Source organism: Bufo gargarizans, chromosome 2, assembly GCF_014858855.1.
Source record: "Bufo gargarizans isolate SCDJY-AF-19 chromosome 2, ASM1485885v1, whole genome shotgun sequence".
Taxonomy (NCBI): Eukaryota; Metazoa; Chordata; class Amphibia; order Anura; family Bufonidae; genus Bufo; species Bufo gargarizans.
Genome location: NC_058081.1, coordinates 689,007,914 through 689,021,986, shown reverse-complemented (window position 1 = coordinate 689,021,986; position 14,073 = coordinate 689,007,914).

Sequence of the window (14,073 nt, the reverse complement as noted above, 5' to 3'; positions counted from 1 at the left end):
CACTCTGTATAGCTGCGGTAATGCAGCAAAACCGCAAACGCTGCACTACCTAAATGCACTATATAGAAAGTATATTATTGGTATATCACACCCCTGCTTCAATCAATTTTTTGGGGGGGCAACTGGTATATAGAACTGTCCCGAACATAGTTTGTTCGCGTTCACCGCAGCGGGCGAACATATGCAGTGTTTGGTCCGCCCCCATTCATCATCATTGAATAAACTTTGAACCTGTACCTCACAGTCAGCAGACACATTCCAGCCAATCAGCAGAAGACCCTCCCTCCCAGACCCTCCCATCTCCTGGACAGCTTCCATTTTAGATTAATTCGGTAGCTGCATTCTTAGTGAGAGGAGGGACAGTGAAGCTGCTGCTGATTTAATAGGGAAATCGATAGCTAGGCAAGTGTATTCAGTGTCAACTACAGTCCTGAAGGACTCATCTGATCTCTGCTGTAAGGACAGCACCCCAAAAAGCTTTTTTTAGGGCTAGAACATCAGTCTGTTCTTTTTTTTTTTTTTCCTATGTAATTAAATTGCAGTTGCCTGCCAGCGTGTGTGTGTTAGGCTTACAGCCCTGCAAGTGCATAGTGTCACCAGTGCAACTCATATCTGGTGTCACATTCGATTAAATTTAAAGAAAAACGTGTTTGTGTGTCTAAGGCCCAGTGCCAGTCATAGTGTCACTTCAGCGCCATTCATATCTGGTGTCACAGTAGCTTGCACGCATAGTACAATTTAACTAATCTAAAAAAAATCACAGGCAGAGGCAGGCCACCTCGCAGGGGCCGTCGTGGTGCTGTGATTCCCTTTGGCCCTAGAATAATGCCCAGTGTTCAGAGGCCATGTACCCTGAACTCGAATAATTCTGAGGACATAGTTGACTGGCTAACACAGGACACCCAATCTTCTACAGCTTCCGCTCAGAACCTTGACGCACCATCCTCCTCCAACTCAGCTTCGGGCACCTCTCAAGTTACCACTCACCCGCTTGCCACCACTACCAACACTAGCACCACAGCCGCTTCACTTGATCTGTCAGAGGAGTTATTTACACATCAGTTGGAAGAAATGAGTGATGCACAACCATTATTGCAAGAGGATGTAGATAACAGGGATATGTCCCAGTCAGGCAGCATTACACAGATGGACATACAGTGTGATGATGATGATGATGTTGTACCCGCTGCTGCTTCCTTTGCTGAGTTATCAGATACAAGTGAAGCTGTTGATGATGACGATGTGTCTGTGGATGTCACGTGGCTGCCCGCTCGAAGAGAAGAAGAACAGGGGGAAAGTTCAGATGGGGAAACAGAGAGGAGGAGGAGACGAGTTGGAAGCAGGGGGAGGTCGTCTCAAGGAGCTAGTGGCACAGTCAGACAGCATGTATTGAAACTCGGGGTCAGCCAGACAGCACACCAATCAACGCATGCTGTTGCCACCACCAGAAGGCCGAGCATAGAATGCGTGGCTCTGCAGAGGAGTTGGTGACACCACCACGACTTGCAGGCAGGCCTGCTGCCACCTCCTCTACTCCTCCGACTCCATCCTCTTCCATAACCTCCTCGGCTGAGTCCTCTTCTGCTGCTGCGTCTTTCTCCACATCAATGGCACCCCCCCTGCTCCCCAGGGGCTAATCCACATCCCGGATACAACAGTGTCACGCCGTCTTGGGGTTGACTTGCCTGAAAGCAGAGAGTCACACCGGACCAGCACTCCTGTCCGCCCTGAACGCACAGGTGGATCAGTTGCTGACTCCGCACCAACTGGAGATTGGCAAAGTGGTGTGTGACAACAGAAGCAATTTGCTGGCGGCATTGAATTTGGGCAAGCTGACACATGTGCCGTGCATGGCACATGTGTGTAATCTGATCGTACAACTAGGGATGAGCGAACTCGAACTGTATAGTTCGGGTTCGTACCGAATTTTGGGGTGTCCGTGACACGGACCCGTACCCGGACATTTTCGTAAAAGTCCGGGTTCGGGTTCGGTGTTCGTCGCTTTCTTCGCGCTTTTGTGACGCTTTCTTGGCGCTTTTTGAAAGGCTGCAAAGCAGCCAATCAACAAGCGTCATACTACTTGCCCCAAGAGGCCATCACAGCCATGCCTACTATTGGCATGGCTGTGATTGGCCAGAGCACCATGTGACCCAGCCTCTATTTAAGCTGGAGTCACATAGCGCCGCCCGTCACTCTGCTCTGATTAGCGTAGGGAGAGGTTGCGGCTGCGACAGTAGGGCGAGATTAGGCAGATTAACTCCTCCAAAGGACTTGATTAACTGATCGATCTGCAGCTGTGGATCATTGAGCTGCTGATCCTCAATTGCTCACTGTTTTTAGGCTGCCCAGACCGTTTGTCAGTCACATTTTTCTGGGGTGATCGGCGGCCATTTTGTGTCTTGTGGTGCGCCAGCACAAGCTGCGACCAAGTGCATTTAACCCTCAATGGTGTGGTTGTTTTTTGGCTAAAGCCTACATCAGGGTGAAGCTGTCACACCAAGTGCATTTAACCAGCAATAGTCTGTTCATTTTTTGGCCATATACAAAATCAGGGGCAAGCTGCGCCTGTCACCAAGTGCATTTAACCCTCAATGGTGTGGTTGTTTTTTGGCTAAAGCCTACATCAGGGTGAAGCTGTCACACCAAGTGCATTTAACCAGCAATAGTCATTTCATTTTTTGGCCATATACTAAATCAGGGGCAAGCTGCGCCTGTCACCAAGTGCATTTAACCCTCAATGGTGTGGTTGTTTTTTGGCTAAAGCCTACATCAGGGTGAAGCTGTCACACCAAGTGCATTTAACCAGCAATAGTCTGTTCATTTTTTGGCCATATACAAAATCAGGGGCAAGCTGCGCCTGTCACCAAGTGCATTTAACCCTCAATGGTGTGGTTGTTTTTTGGCTAAAGCCTACATCAGGGTGAAGCTGTCACACCAAGTGCATTTAACCAGCAATAGTCTGTTCATTTTTTGGCCATATACTAAATCAGGGGCAAGCTGCGCCTGTCACCAAGTGCATTTAACCCTCAATGGTGTGGTTGTTTTTTGGCTAAAGCCTACATCAGGGTGAAGCTGTCACACCAAGTGCATTTAACCAGCAATAGTCTGTTTATTTTTTGGCCATATCCCAGTCTAATTCTGTCACTAAATCCATACCGGTCACCCAGCGCCTAAATACTAGGCCTCAAATTTATATCCAGCTAAATCTGTCCCTAGTGCTGTAGCTGGGCGAGTTATTTAGTGTCCGTTCAAGCACATTTCTTGTTCTGGGTTGAAATACAATTCCCAATTTAGCAATTTCATAATTTAGTGGTTTCTGCTATATCAGAGCTATTTGAAATCTATCCCTAAAAGGGTATATAATATTCAAGGTGCACATTGGGTCATTCAGAATAACTTCACACACACCCGCTACTGTGTATTTCCAAGTCTAATTCTGTCACTAAACCCATACCTGTCACGCAGCGCCTAAATACTAGGCCTCAAATTTATATCCAGCTAAATCTGTCCCTAGTGCTGTAGCTGGGCGAGTTATTTAGTGTCCGTTCAAGCACATTTCTTGTTCTGGGTTGAAATACAATTCCCAATTTAGCAATTTCATAATTTAGTGGTTTCTGCTATATCAGAGCTATTTGAAATCTATCCCTAAAAGGGTATATAATATTCAAGGTGCACATTGGGTCATTCAGAATAACTTCACACACACCCGCTACTGTGTATTTCCAAGTCTAATTCTGGCACTAAACCCATACCTGTCACCCAGCGCCTAAATACTAGGTCTCAAATTTATATCCCGCTAAATCTGTCCTTAGTGCTGTAGCTGGGCGAGTTATTTAGTGTCCGTTCAAGCACATTTCTTGTTCTGGGTTGAAATACATTTCCCAATTTAGCAATTTCATAATTTAGTGGTTTCTGCTATATCAGAGCTATTTGAAATCTATCCCTAAAAGGGTATATAATATTCAAGGTGCACATAGGGTCATTCAGAATAACTTCACACACCCGCTACTGTGCATTTCCAAATCTAATTCTGTCACTAAACCCATACCTGTCACCCAGCGCCTAAATACTAGGCCTCAAATTTATATCCCGCTAAATCTCTCGTTACCGCTGTCCTGTTGTGGCTGGGAAAGTTATTTAGTGTCCGTCAAAGCACATTTTTTGTTCTGGGTTGAAATACAATTCCCAATTTAGCAATTTCATAATTTAGTGGTTTCTGCTATATCAGAGCTATTTGAAATCTATCCCTAAAAGGGTATATAATATTCAAGGTGCACATTTGGTCATTCAGAATAACTTCACACACACCCGCTACTGTGTATTTCCAAGTCTAATTCTGTCACTAAACCCATACCTGTCACCCAGCGCCTAAATACTAGGCCTCAAATTTATATCCTGCTAAATCTCTCGTTAACGCTGTCCTGTTGTGGCTGGGAAAGTTATTTAGTGTCCGTCAAAGCACATTTTTTGTTCTGGGTTTAAATACAATTCCCAATTTAACAATTTCATAATTTAGTGGTTTCTGCTATATCAGAGCTATTTGAAATCTATCCCTAAAAGGGTATATAATATTCAAGGTGCACATAGGGTCATTCAGAATAACTTCACACACACGCTTCTGTGCATTTCCAAGTCTAATTCTGTCACTAAATCCATACCGGTCACCCAGCGCCTAAATACTAGGCCTCAAATTTATATCCAGCTAAATCTGTCCCTAGTGCTGTAGCTGGGCGAGTTATTTAGTGTCCGTTCAAGCACATTTCTTGTTCTGGGTTGAAATACAATTCCCAATTTAGCAATTTCATAATTTAGTGGTTTCTGCTATATCAGAGCTATTTGAAATCTATCCCTAAAAGGGTATATAATATTCAAGGTGCACATAGGGTCATTCAGAATAACTTCACACACCCGCTACTGTGCATTTCCAAATCTAATTCTGTCACTAAACCCATACCTGTCACCCAGCGCCTAAATACTAGGCCTCAAATTTATATCCCGCTAAATCTCTCGTTACCGCTGTCCTGTTGTGGCTGGGAAAGTTATTTAGTGTCCGTCAAAGCACATTTTTTGTTCTGGGTTGAAATACAATTCCCAATTTAGCAATTTCATAATTTAGTCGTTTCTGCTATATCAGAGCTATTTGAAATCTATCCCTAAAAGGGTAGATCATATTGAAGGTGCACATAGGGTCATTCAGAATAACTTCACACACACGCTTCTGTGCATTTCCAAGTCTAATTCTGTCACTAAATCCATACCGGTCACCCAGCGCCTAAATACTAGGCCTCAAATTTATATCCCGCTGAATTTGAATACAATACATTGGGCCAAATAATATATTTGTTGTTGTGGTGAACCATAACAATGAGAAAAACATCTAGTAAGGGACGCGGACGTGGACATGGTCGTGGTGGTGTTAGTGGACCCTCTGGTGCTGGGAGAGGACGTGGCCGTTCTGCCACATCCACACGTCCTAGTGTACCAACTACCTCAGGTCCCAGTATCCGCCAGAATTTACAGCGATATATGGTGGGGCCCAATGCCGTTCTAAGGATGGTAAGGCCTGAGCAGGTACAGGCATTAGTCAATTGGGTGGCCGACAGTGGATCCAGCACGTTCACATTATCTCCCACCCAGTCTTCTGCAGAAAGCGCACAGATGGCGCCTGAAAACCAACCCCATCAGTCTGTCACATCACCCCCATGCATACCAGGGAAACTGTCTCAGCCTCAAGTTATGCAGCAGTCTCTTATGCTGTTTGAAGACTCCGCTGGCAGGGTTTCCCAAGGGCATCCACCTAGCCCTTCCCCAGCGGTGAAAGACATAGAATGCACTGACGCACAACCACTTATGTTTCCTGATGATGAGGACATGGGAATACCACCTCAGCATGTCTCTGATGATGACGAAACACAGGTGCCAACTGCTGCGTCTTTCTGCAGTGTGCAGACTGAACAGGAGGTCAGGGATCAAGACTGGGTGGAAGACGATGCAGGGGACGATGAGGTCCTAGACCCCACATGGAATGAAGGTCGTGCCACTGACTTTCACAGTTCGGAGGAAGAGGCAGTGGTGAGACCGAGCCAACAGCGTAGCAAAAGAGGGAGCAGTGGGCAAAAGCAGAACACCCGCCGCCAAGAGACTCCGCCTGCTACTGACCGCCGCCATCTGGGACCGAGCACCCCAAAGGCAGCTTCAAGGAGTTCCCTGGCATGGCACTTCTTCAAACAATGTGCTGACGACAAGACCCGAGTGGTTTGCACGCTGTGCCATCAGAGCCTGAAGCGAGGCATTAACGTTCTGAACCTGAGCACAACCTGCATGACCAGGCACCTGCATGCAAAGCATGAACTGCAGTGGAGTAAACACCTTAAAACCAAGGAAGTCACTCAGGCTCCCCCTGCTACCTCTTCTGCTGCTGCCGCCTCGGCCTATTCTGCTGCTGCCGCCTCGGCCTCTTCCTCCGCCTCTGGAGGAACGTTGGCACCTGCCGCCCAGCAAACAGGGGATGTACCACCAACACCACCACCACCACCTCCGTCACCAAGCGTCTCAACCATGTCACACGCCAGCGTTCAGCTCTCCATCTCACAAACATTTGATAGAAAGCGTAAATTCCCACCTAGCCACCCTCGATCCCTGGCCCTGAATGCCAGCATTTCTAAACTACTGGCCTATGAAATGCTGTCATTTAGGCTGGTGGACACAGACAGCTTCAAACAGCTCATGTCGCTTGCTGTCCCACAGTATGTTGTTCCCAGCCGGCACTACTTCTCCAAGAGAGCCGTGCCTTCCCTGCACAACCAAGTATCCGATAAAATCAAGTGTGCACTGCGCAACGCCATCTGTGGCAAGGTCCACCTAACCACAGATACGTGGACCAGTAAGCACGGCCAGGGACGCTATATCTCCCTAACTGCACACTGGGTAAATGTAGTGGCAGCTGGGCCCCAGGCGGAGAGCTGTTTGGCGCACGTCCTTCCGCCGCCAAGGATCGCAGGGCAACATTCTTTGCCTCCTGTTGCCACCTCCTCCTTCTCGGCTTCCTCCTCCTCTTCTTCCACCTGCTCATCCAGTCAGCCACACACCTTCACCACCAACTTCAGCACAGCCCGGGGTAAACGTCAGCAGGCCATTCTGAAACTCATATGTTTGGGGGACAGGCCCCACACCGCACAGGAGTTGTGGCGGGGTATAGAACAACAGACCGACGAGTGGTTGCTGCCGGTGAGCCTCAAGCCCGGCCTGGTGGTGTGTGATAATGGGCGAAATCTCGTTGCAGCTCTGGGACTAGCCAATTTGACGCACATCCCTTGCTTGGCGCATGTGCTGAATTTGGTGGTGCAGAAGTTCATTCACAACTACCCCGACATGTCAGAGCTGCTGCATAAAGTGCGGGCCGTCTGTTCGCGCTTCCGGCGTTCACATCCTGCTGCTGCTCGCCTGTCTGCGCTACAGCGTAACTTCGGCCTTCCCGCTCACCGCCTCATATGCGACGTGCCCACCAGGTGGAACTCCACCTTGCACATGCTGGACAGACTGTGCGAGCAGCAGCAGGCCATAGTGGAGTTTCAGCTGCAGCACGCACGGGTCAGTCGCACTACAGAACAGCACCACTTCACCACCAATGACTGGGCCTCCATGCGAGACCTGTGTGCCCTGTTGCGCTGTTTCGAGTACTCCACCAACATGGCCAGTGGCGATGACACCGTTATCAGCGTTACAATACCACTTCTATGTCTCCTTGAGAAAACACTTAGGGCGATGATGGAAGAGGAGGTGGCCCAGGAGGAGGAGGAGGAGGAGGAGGAAGAGGGGTCATTTTTAGCACTTTCAGGCCAGTCTCTTCGAAGTGACTCAGAGGGAGGTTTTTGGCAACAGCAGAGGCCAGGTACAAATGTGGCCAGCCAGGGCCCACTACTGGAGGACGAGGAGGACGAGGATGAGGAGGAGGTGGAGGAGGATGAGGATGAAGCATGGTCACAGCGGGGTGGCACCCAACGCAGCTCGGGTCCATCACTGGTGCGTGGCTGGGGGGAAAGGCAGGACGATGACGATACGCCTCCCACAGAGGACAGCTTGTCCTTATCCCTGGGCAGCCTGGCACACATGAGCGACTACATGCTGCAGTGCCTGCGCAACGACAGCAGAGTTGCCCACATTTTAACCTGTGCGGACTACTGGGTTGCCACCCTGCTGGATCCACGCTACAAAGACAATGTGCCCACCTTACTTCCTGCACTGGAGCGTGATAGGAAGATGCGCGAGTACAAGCGCACGTTGGTAGACGCGCTACTGAGAGCATTCCCAAATGTCACAGGGGAACAAGTGGAAGCCCAAGGCCAAGGCAGAGGAGGAGCAAGAGGTCGCCAAGGCAGCTGTGTCACGGCTAGCTCCTCTGAGGGCAGGGTTAGCATGGCAGAGATGTGGAAAACTTTTGTCAACACGCCACAGCTAACTGCACCACCACCTGATACGCAACGTGTTAGCAGGAGGCAACATTTCACTAACATGGTGGAACAGTACGTGTGCACACCCCTCCACGTACTGACTGATGGTTCGGCCCCATTCAACTTCTGGGTCTCTAAATTGTCCACGTGGCCAGAGCTAGCCTTTTATGCCTTGGAGGTGCTGGCCTGCCCGGCAGCCAGCGTTTTGTCTGAACGTGTATTCAGCACGGCAGGGGGCGTCATTACAGACAAACGCAGCCGCCTGTCTACAGCCAATGTGGACAAGCTGACGTTCATAAAAATGAACCAGGCATGGATCCCACAGGACCTGTCCGTCCCTTGTCCAGATTAGACATTAACTACCTCCCCATAACCATATATTATTGGACTCCAGGGCACTTCCTCATTCAATCCTATTTTTATTTTCATTTTACCATTATATTGCGATGCTACCCAAAGTTGAATGAACCTCTCCTCTGCCTGTGTGCTAGGCCTAAATATATGCCAATGGACTGTTGCAGTGGTGGCTGACATGAAGCCTGATTCTCTGCTATGACATGCAGACTAATTCTCTGCTGACATGAAGCCAGATTGTCTGTTACGGGACCTCCCTCCTCTGCCTGGGCGCTGGGCCTAAATTTATGACAATGGACTGTTGCAGTGGTGGCTGACGTGAAGCCTCATTCTCTGCTATGACATGCAGACTGATTCTCTGCTGACATGAAGCCAGATTGTCTGTTACGGGACCTCTCTCCTCTGCCTGTGTGCTAGGCCTAAATATATGCCAATGGACTGTTGCAGTGGTGGCTGACGTGAAGCCTGATTCTCTGCTATGACATGCAGACTGATTCTCTGCTGACATGAAGCCAGATCCTCTGTTACGGGACCTCTCTCCTCTGCCTGTGTGTGTGCTGGGCCTAAATATATGCCAATGGACTGTTGCAGTGGTGGCTGACGTGAAGCCTCATTCTCTGCTATGACATGCAGACTAATTCTCTGCTGACATGAAGACAGATTCTCTGTTACGGGACCTCCCTCCTCTGCCTGGGTGCTGGGCCTAAATATATGCCAATGGACTGTTGCAGTGGTGGGTGACGTGAAGCCTCATTCTCTGCTATGACATGCAGACTAATTCTCTGCTGACATGAAGCCAGATTGTCTGTTACGGGACCTCTCTCCTCTGCCTGTGTGTGTGCTGGGCCTAAATATATGCCAATGGACTGTTGCAGTGGTGGCTGACGTGAAGCCTCATTCTCTGCTATGACATGCAGACTAATTCTCTGCTGACATGAAGACAGATTCTCTGTTACGGGACCTCTCTCCTCTGCCTGTGTGTGTGCTGGGCCTAAATATATGCCAATGGACTGTTGCAGTGGTGGCTGACGTGAAGCCTCATTCTCTGCTATGACATGCAGACTAATTCTCTGCTGACATGAAGACAGATTCTCTGTTACGGGACCTCCCTCCTCTGCCTGGGTGCTGGGCCTAAATATATGCCAATGGACTGTTGCAGTGGTGGCTGACGTGAAGCCTCATTCTCTGCTATGACATGCAGACTAATTCTCTGCTGACATGAAGACAGATTCTCTGTTACGGGACCTCTCTCCTCTGCCTGGGTGCCGGGGCCTAAATATCTGAGAATGGACTGTTCCAGTGGTGGGTGACGGGAAGCCAGATTCTCTGCTATGGAACCTCTCTCCAATTGATTTTGGTTAATTTTTATTTATTTAATTTTTAATTTAATTCATTTCCCTATCCACATTTGTTTGCAGGGGATGTACCTACATGTTGCTGCCTTTTGCAGCCCTCTAGCTCTTTCCTGGGCTGTTTTACAGCCTTTTTAGTGCCGAAAAGTTCGGGTCCCCATTGACTTCAATGGGGTTCGGGTTCGGGACGAAGTTCGGATCGGGTTCGGATCCCGAACCCGAACATTTCCGGGATGTTCGGCCGAACTTCTCGAACCCGAACATCCAGGTGTTCGCTCAACTCTACGTACAACGCTTTGTGCATAAGTACCCAGGCTTACAGGATGTTCTCAAGCAGGCCAGGAAGGTGTGTAGCCATTTCAGGCGTTCCTACTTTTCAGACATTCAGCGCTGAAATATCATGCCAGTGAGGCGCTTGATTTGAGACAGCCCGACACATTGGAATTTAACACTCCTAATGTTCGACCGCCTGCTCCAACAAGAAAAAGCCATCAACGAATATTTGTATGACCGGGGTGCTAGGACAGCCTCTGCGGAGCTGGGAATTTTTTTGACACATTACTGGACGCTCATGTGCAATGCCTGTAGGCTCATGTGTCCTTTTGAGGATGTGACAAACCTAGTCAGTCGCACCGAAGGCACCATCAACGACATAATCCCATTTGTTTTCTTCCTGGAGCGTGCCCTGCGAAGAGTGCTGGATCAGGCCGTAGATGAGCGTAAAGAGGAAGAGGAAAGTTGAGGTCATCATCACCACCAAAAAAATCCTTATCAGCATCGCTTGCTGGAAGAGGAGTATGAGTAAGAGGAGTAAGAGGAGGAATGTGGCTTTGAGGAGGAGGAGGAAGACCACCCACAACAGGCATCCCAGGTTGCTCGTTCTCACCTATCTGGTACCCGTGGTGTTGTACGTGGCTGGGGGGGAAGAACATACCTTCAGTGAGATCACTGAGGACAAGGAACGGGACATGAGTAGCTCGGCATCCAACCTTGTGCAAATGGGGTCTTTCATGCTGTCGTGCCTGTTGAGGGACCCTCGTATAAAAAGGCTGAAGGAGAACGACCTGTACTGGGTGTCTACGCTACTAGACCCCCGGTACAAGCAGAAAGTGCCTGAAATGTTACCGAATTACCGCAAGTCGGAAAGGATGCAGCAGTTCCAAAATAAATTAAAAAGTATGCTTTACACAGCGTATAAGAGTGATGTCACAGCACAACGGGAATCTAACAGGGGAAGAGGTGAAAGTAATCCTCCTCCTCCCATGACCACGCCGGCAAGGACAGGACGCTTTACAGACGTGTTGTTGATGGAGGACATGCAGAGCTTTTTAACTCCTACGCATCGCCACAGCCCTTCAGGGTCCACCTCAGAGAGCACACTACCTCGCCTTAACTGCAGATATCGACACTCTGAGGAGCGATGAACCCCTTGACTACTGGGTGTGCAGGCTTGACCTGTGGCCTGAGCTATCCCAATTTGCGATAGAACTTCTGGCCTGCCCCGCTTCAAGTGTCCTGTCAGAAAGGACCTTCAGTGCAGCAGGAGGTATTGTCACTGAGAAGAGAAGTCACCTAGGTCAAAAAAAGTCTAGATTACCTCACCTTTATTAAGATGAATGAGGGATGGATCCAGAAGGGACTGACAGTGGGCGATACATTCGACTAAAAAAGGCCTGATGACTGAGATAAGCTGCCTTGGGCTAAAAATGGTCCACACGCTGCTGTATTTTATCTCTGAATGCCGGATGACTTGCGTGACTTATCCGCCACCAACTAGGGTTCAAGCTGCAATGTTTTAGGGCACTTTCTGCCTGGAAAACATACAGGTCCTTCTAAAAAAATTAGCATATTGTGATAAAGTTCATTATTTTCTGTAATGTACTGATAAACATTAGACTTTCATATATTTTAGATTCATTACACACCAACTGAAGTAGTTCAAGCCTTTTATTGTTTTAATATTGATGATTTTGGCATACAGCTCATGAAAACCCAAAATTCCTATCTAAAAAAATTAGCATATCATGAAAAGGTTCTCTAAACGAGCTATTAACCTAATCATCTGAATCAACTAATTAACTCTAAACACCTGCAAAAGATTCCTGAGGCTTTTAAAAACTCCCAGCCTGGTTCATTACTCAAAACCGCAATCATGGGTAAGAGGCCATCATTGACACCCTCAAGCAAGAGGGTAAGACACAGAAAGAAATTTCTGAACGAATAGGCTGTTCCCAGAAGGCTGTATCAAGGCACCTCAGTGGGACGTCTGTGGGAAGGAAAAAGTGTGGCAGAAAACGCTGCACAACGAGAAGAGGACCGATTCCAGACCTTGGGGGACCTGCGGAAGCAGTGGACTGAGTCTGGAGTAGAAACATCCAGAGCCACCGTGTACAGGCGTGTGCAGGAAATGGGCTACAGGTGCCACATTCCCCAGGTCAAGCCACCTTTGAACCAGAAACAGCGGCAGAAGCACCTGACCTGGGCTACAGAGAAGCAGCACTGGACTGTTGCTCAGTGGTCCAAAGTACTTTTTTCGGATGAAAGCAAATTTTGCATGTCATTCGGAAATCAAGGTGCCAGAGTCTGGAGGAAGACTGGGGAGAGGGAAATGCCAAAATGCCTGAAGTCCAGTATCAAGTACCCACAGTCAGTGATGGTCTGGGGTGCCATGTCAGCTGCTGGTGTTGGTCCACTGTGTTTTATCAAGGGCAGGATCAATGCAGCTAGCTATCAGGAGATTTTGGAGCACTTCATGCTTCCATCTGCTGAAAAGCTTTATGGAGATGAAGATTTCCTTTTTCAGCACGACCTGGCACCTGCTCACAGTGCCAAAACCACTGGTAAACGGTTTACTGACCATGATATTACTGTGCTCAATTGGCCTGCCAACTCTCCTGACCTGAACCCCATAGAGAATCTGTGGGATATTGGGAAGAGAAAGTTGAGAGACGCAAGACCCAACACTCTGGATGAGCTTAAGGCCGCTATCGAAGCATCCTGGGCCTCCATAACACCTCAGCAGTGCCACAGGCTGATTGCCTCCATGCCACACCGCATTGAAGCAGTCATTTCTGCAAAAGGATTCCCGACCAAGTATTGAGTGCATAACTGAACATAATTATTTGAAGGTTGACTTTTTTTGTATTAAAAACACTTTTCTTTTATTGGTCGGATGAAATATGCAAATTTTTTGAGATAGGAAATTTGGGTTTTCATGAGCTGTATGCCAAAATCATCAATATTAAAACAATAAAAGGCTTGAACTACTTCAGTTGTGTGTAATGAATCTAAAATATATGAAAGTCTAATGTTTATCAGTACATTACAGAAAATAATGAACTTTATCACAATATGCAAATTTTTTTAGAAGGACCTGTACATTTTTCTGGCCGCTGCTACAGCAGCGGCTGCAACAATACCTAGTTTTTCAGGCATGTGTACATGCCTATTATTTCTGGCCTCTGGTGCTGCACTGTGGCTTCAAAAACCATACAAAAAAAAAAAGCACATACATCTCTCAATTCCCCTTGTGATCGTTACCTTGTTGTGGTGAAGGGGCTTGCGTATCACATTGAAGCGACCACCTCTATGAGTGTGTTGGCAATGGCAATGTTGGCACACCCTAGCTGATAAGGTTGTTGCTTCATTGTGAACAGACCAAAAGCGATCGGCTGGATAATTTTGCATAGAAAAAACATACATTTTCTTTGTGATCATCTAAGGTGATCATTAAAGCCTACTAGGCCAACAATGGGCCCACACTGCAGAATCATTGCTTTCTGGGTCACTTAACTGTCACTGAACTACCTCAGCACGACCATAGGCTTTGAAAAAACCCCATCGCCTGCAATCTCCCAAACGTGCGCACGAGCACTGTCATCACTACACCAACATTGACGCATAGAGGAATACAATTT